Source organism: Nannospalax galili, unplaced genomic scaffold (assembly GCF_000622305.1).
Source record: "Nannospalax galili isolate Female #2095 unplaced genomic scaffold, S.galili_v1.0 scaffold340, whole genome shotgun sequence".
NCBI classification, from domain to species: Eukaryota; Metazoa; Chordata; class Mammalia; order Rodentia; family Spalacidae; genus Nannospalax; species Nannospalax galili.
In genome coordinates, this window is record NW_008347519.1 from 221,773 (window position 1) to 227,759 (window position 5,987).

Sequence of the window (5,987 nt, forward strand, 5' to 3'; positions counted from 1 at the left end):
TTCCTTCCGCCCCAAACCTGGCAGCGGCCTCACCCGCCCATTAGCGCCGCGAGTTCTCATTGGCTACCTTCTCTATCTCTCTTACGTACCCCATCCCCATTTGTGAACGTGTCTCCAAAACGTCCAGGGCACTGGATCAAGGCTGTAAGTAGAATCAATCGCTGTGTGTGATTGGTCAGGCATACCAACCAATCATCAACGATATTAAACCCCCCTCCCTCTCTCCTTATCCCAGAGAGGTATGATATACGCCCTATGTTCTTTAAACTTGTTTGTTCCTAGCCTCACCCGGCTGTCATCCATAGCTTTTCTTATTTTTCATAATTTCTTGAAATACATGCTGCGGTGTATTGAGGTGGATGGGCGGGTGTGGGAAATATCCTTGATAGTTACTGAAAACTTAAAAAAAACCCACCAATAATTAATTAATTAATAATAATAATAATAATTTACTTTTTGGTTTTGTTTTGTTTTATTTTGTTTTGGATAGAGGGTCTCCCTTATAACCCCAGCTGGCCTAGATCTCTCCATGTAGAACACCAGGCTGGCCTCCATCTCACAAAGATCTGCCTGCCACCATACCCTGCTCTTAATACTTTTTGGGTTTTTTGTTTGTTTGTTTGTTTGTTTGTTTGTTTGTTTGTAGACTTGGTCTTTTTTGAGACAGGGTCTCCCTGAAGCCCCAGCTGGCCTGGAACTCACTATGTAGACTAGGCTGGCCTTGAACTCACAGAGATCCACCTGCCTCTGCCTCCGGAGTGCTGGGATTAAAGGCATGCGCCACTACATCCAGCTCTTAATACTTTTTGTAAAAACAATTGCTATACAAAAGCATGCCTCTTTTTCATATATACATACTACTGTAGAACAATCAAATAATTTGTGTCAAAATCTGAAGACCTGCAATAAAATTATTCTGAAGAGCTGGGTACCATGACACATGACTGTAATCCCAGCACTTTGGGAGGCAGAAGCAGGACAATCAGAAATTCAAGGCTATCCAACTCTGCATAGTAAGTTCCAGGCCAGCCTGGAAGATACGAGATCCTGTCTGAAACACACACACGTGTGCCCGCACATACATATGCTCGCACACATACCAGTTTGGTAGAGTGCTTGCTTAGCCCTGGGTTTTTTTCCAGCACCACATAAAGCAAGCATGGTGGTGTGCATCTGTAATCTAAAGCAGTCATCTTTGACTACATAGAATTCTAGTTCAGCCTAGGATACATGAGACCCTGTCTCAAAAGAAGGAGCCAGTCTCATGGCAAATACCTTTAACCCCAGCACATGGGCGGCAGAAGCAGGTGGCTCTCTGTAAGATGGAGGCCAGCCTGGTCTACAAAGCAAGTTCTAGGCCAGCAGCCAGTGCTACATATTAAGACTCTGTTTCAAAAACAAGCAAACAAAGATGAGTTAGAGATAAGTGTAGAGGCCAAGTGTGGAGGTGCATGTCTATAATTACAGGCTGAGGCAAGAAGATGGTCAGTTGGAGGCCAGCCCACCTACACATAGCAGAACCTTGTTAAAAAAGGCGGGGGCGGGGGGGGGACTGGAGAAATGGCTCAGTGGTTAAGAGCACTGGCTGCTCTTGAGGAGGACCTGAGTTTGATTCCCAGCACTCATATGGTGACTACAAACCGTCTGTAACTCCAGTTCCAGGGGAATCCAACGCCCTCTTCTGACCTCCATGAGCATTGCATGACTCCGGTGCACTTCACACATGCAAGGCAGCACACTCATACACATAAAATAAATAAAATATTTTTTAAAGAAAGACGAAGGAGAAGAAGAGAGGAGACAGGAAAAGAATAAAGGAGCTCCAGTTTAAAATAGGGTGGGACTGAACCAGGGAACTTGGGGGAAAGCACCTGTCTTTGTCCAGAACATAAGGCAGAACCCTGTAAGCAAAGAGAAAGGGACTCAAAAAGATGAGAGAAAGAGAAAGAGAAAAAGAAAGAGAGAGAGAGAGAAAGAGAGAAAAGCAGACAACAGCAGCAACATTTTGGAAGCTGGAAGGAAAACAGGAATAGTAACTGATTTAGCAAATCTGAGAATATTTGATTCCTAAACAAAGGTAAGTAAGAGCAATAATACATGTTTGCAAAATCTCCAGTGCCTCAAGGGAGAAAAAGTCCAAAGATTCACACAGGATTCTCTTAACAAAATAGACACAAGTCCTGCTATTAAGCCCTTGGCCTACATGCCACAGCGCTCACACAGACTTTCCAATCAGCTTTTTACAAATCATCACTCCTAAATACACAGATGGCCAAACATCATTAGCTCATTAAAGAGTCTTTATTTATTTATTTATTCTTTTGTGGGTATGTTATCCTGCATGTATGTAAGTGCACTCCGGTCATGCAGTACCCACAAAGGACAGAAGAGGGCATCAGATCCCCTGGAGCTGGAGTTACAGATGGCTGTTAGCCACCATGTGGGTGCTGGGATTGGAACCTGGGTCTTCTGCAAGAGCAGCCAGTGCTCTTACCCACTGAGCCATCTTTCCAGCCCTAGAAAGTCTTTAATACACAAGAAAGAAACAACAACAACAAAAGCAAGTAAGAAAGAAAGAAATTAGGGCTTGGAAAGGTGACTCGGGGGTAAAGTGCTTGCTGCAGAAGTGTGGGGACCTGACTTCAGATCCTCAACACCCACGTAAAAGCGAGGCCTAGTGGCTTGAGTCTGTAACTCCAGTGCAGGGAGCTGGCAAAGACAGGCCAATCCTGGGGTTTGCTGGCCAATCAGTCTAGCTAACTAGGCAAATCAGCAAACTCCAGGTTCAGGGACAGACCCTGCCTCAAAAACTAAGGTGGAGATCAATAGAGAAAAATGTTTACCTTTACCTCTGCTTCTACAAGTATGCACATGTGTAAATACAAATCTTAATATATTTAGATTCCTTTTTTTTTTTTTTTTTTTTGGTCTTTTTGAGACAGGGTCTCCCTGTAGTGGGGCTGGCTTAAAACTCACTATGTAGACCAGGCTGGCCTTGAATTCAAAGTGATCCACCTGCCTCTGCCTCCCAAGTGCTGGGATTAAAAGTGTGCACTACCATGCCCAGCAATATTTTTAGATTCTTAAAAAAAATATGTATATGTGTGTGAGCCTGCATGAGTTTATGTGTACCATGTGCATGCAGGAGCCCTCAGAGGTCAGAAGAGGGCATCAGACCCCCTGAAGCTGGAGTTACAGGTGGTTGAGGGCCACCATGTGGGTGCTGGGAACTAAACTCTGGTCCCTGCAAGAGCAATAAGTACTCTTAACTGCTGAGCCCTCTCTCCAGCCCCATAAATAAAAAATTTTCAGAAAAGTAAATTAGAGGAAACCAAGATTGCAAGGAAGGAAAACAAGTTAAAAATTACAAATTAAATTCAACAATATTCTCACAGAGGATAATATAATGTATCCATAAAACAACACTAAACTTTTAGTTTTTTGCTCCAGGAGATCAAACCCAGGACTTATGTATGATAGGCAAGTGATCTACAATGAAATACATTCCCATTTGACACAAGGTGTTGTTATGTAGCCCAGGCTGAATTTGAATTCCTGATCCTCCTGTTTCCACCTCCCAAGGTCTGTGGTCAGAGTCATGAACTACCACACCTAGCATCTAGAAGGCTATTTTATATTATTATTAGTTTTTTAAAATTATTTTTTATTTTATGTGTATGAGTGTTTTGCTTGCATGGATGTAAGTGCACCACACATGTGTAGTGCTTGTGGAGGTTAGAAAAGGGCATTGGATGCCCTAGACCTGGAGTTAAGGACAGTGGGTTAGCTGCCATGTGGGTGCTAAGAACTGGATCTGGGTTCTCTGCAAGAGCAGCCAATGCTCTTAATCACTGAGCCATCTCTCCAGGCCTATATTATTTATTTTTAAATAAAGTTTTTTTAATATTTAAAAAAAATTTATTTATTATTTTTATTTTAAGGAAGAGGATACTAGAAGAGTTCTAGAGTAATTCTCCATGAAAATGTTTATTAATTATTAAAGGAAGAAACATTTGCAAGGAAGAAATTTGGCATCCGATCTTAACAGATGATATTCGAACCCCAGTCTTCTGCAAGAACAGCCAGTGTTCTTAACTGCTGAGCCATCTCTCCAGCTCCCAGACATGATAGTTTGTGGTTGTAATTTCAACACTTAGAAGGTTGTGGGAAAAAGATTGTTGTAACTTCGAAGCAGCCTGGTCTACATAGCGAGTTTCAGGTCAATCAAGGCTACATATTAAGACCCTGTCTTAAAAAAATGAAAGGCCAGGCATGGTGGTGCACGCCTTTAAACCGAATACTCAGGAGGCCAAGGCCAGTGAATCTCTGTGAGTTCAAGGTCAGCCTGGTATACATAGTAAGTTCCAGACCAGCTAGGGCTACAGAGAGATCCTGTCTCAAAAAAATGACCAAAAAAAAAAAAAAAAAAAAAAAAAAGAAAGAAAGAGGAAAAAAAATTGAACATCAGCAATTTTAAAAGCTCCCCCTTGGTGGAGGGGCAAGCAGCATACATGGATGAACATTCAAACAACACTGAATTTATCAATCCAGTGGGATTTCTAAGACAATAAAAATGCCTCTAGTGCATCACTCACGTGATGGCAATGCCATCTCAATACAGAAAGTGTTACGTGTAATTCCTTGCTCCCCTTAGGAAAACAACAGTTCATGTCTTTGCAATTAAGACTTGCCAATATTCTGAGCTTTTCAATAATCATAGCTTATTGCTCTTTCAAGGATTTCTAAATTACAAAATATCACGCAAGTATGTTTAAGCTTTTTAAAAATCACTTTTGTTGTTTAAGACTAAATGTCTAGTTGCCATTTGGAAAAGAGGTCAGGTGAAATTTGGAATCATCTTTGTAAGGTCTAAATTATACTTGTTCCTGTGAAAGATAGTTGTTTTTTCTAAAATACAAATCAGTATGCCTAAATTAACTAGTTATAAGGAAAGAATTCATAGTCATGGAACTGGAGAGATGACTCAGTGGTTAGGAACGTGAACTGTTCTTGCAAAGGACCCATGGTCAGTTACCAGCACCCACACTGGGCCACTCACACCACCTGTAACTCCAGTTCCAGGCAATCTGACACCCTCTCTGATAGGTAAAAAGTTGGCGGAGAATGAGCAAATGGATGATGAGGCACCGAGGCACAGCTAAAACTCCATCAAAATAGGGTTTATTAGCAAAGGAAAACATGGGACAGATTCCCTTCCAGCCAGGGAAAATGTCTGCCTTGGTCTTGAGCTGGGGTCTTTTTAAAAGGGAGGCTTCTGCTTCCTGCAGAAGGCAGGAAGATTTTTTTTTTTTTTTTTTTAAGTTGTGGGGTGGGGAGTAGGAGAGTGGGGACTGTTAAAACCTGTTCTCTTTAGAGATCAAAGGGGAAGCCTGCTGTGTTGGCCAAACAGTGGAGAAAAGTCTGCTTCTCTAGACTTCAAAGACCAAGGTGCTTATCAGCTAGGTTCCCTTTTCTCAGGAGCATAAGTCCTTCGTTGGTGAGGGGGCAGGGCTATCTGAACCTTAACACTCTCCTGGCCTCAACAGGCACCTGCATACATGTGGTACACATAAATTCATGCAGGCACACACACACCTAAAATAAATAAATATTTGAAGAAAAATAATTTATAGTCTGAACATCACTGAAAGCACAAAATAAGTGTTTAGGTTAAAAAAGACAAAATAGCAACTGGGCATGGTGGCATACAGCTTTAATCCCAGCACTTGGAAGGCAGAGGCAGACAGAACTCTTTGAGATCAAGGCCAGCCTTGTCTACATAGTAAGTTCCAGGCCATCTGGGACTACAGGGAGACCCTGTCTTGAAACAAAACAAAATAGGGCGGGCATGGTGGCACAGGCCTTTAGTCCCAGCACTCTGGAGACAGAGGCAGGTGGATCTCTGTGAGTTCAAGGCCAGCCTGGTCTACGTAGTGAGTTCTAGGACAGCTGGGGCTACAGGGAAACCCTGCCTCAAAAAAAACCAA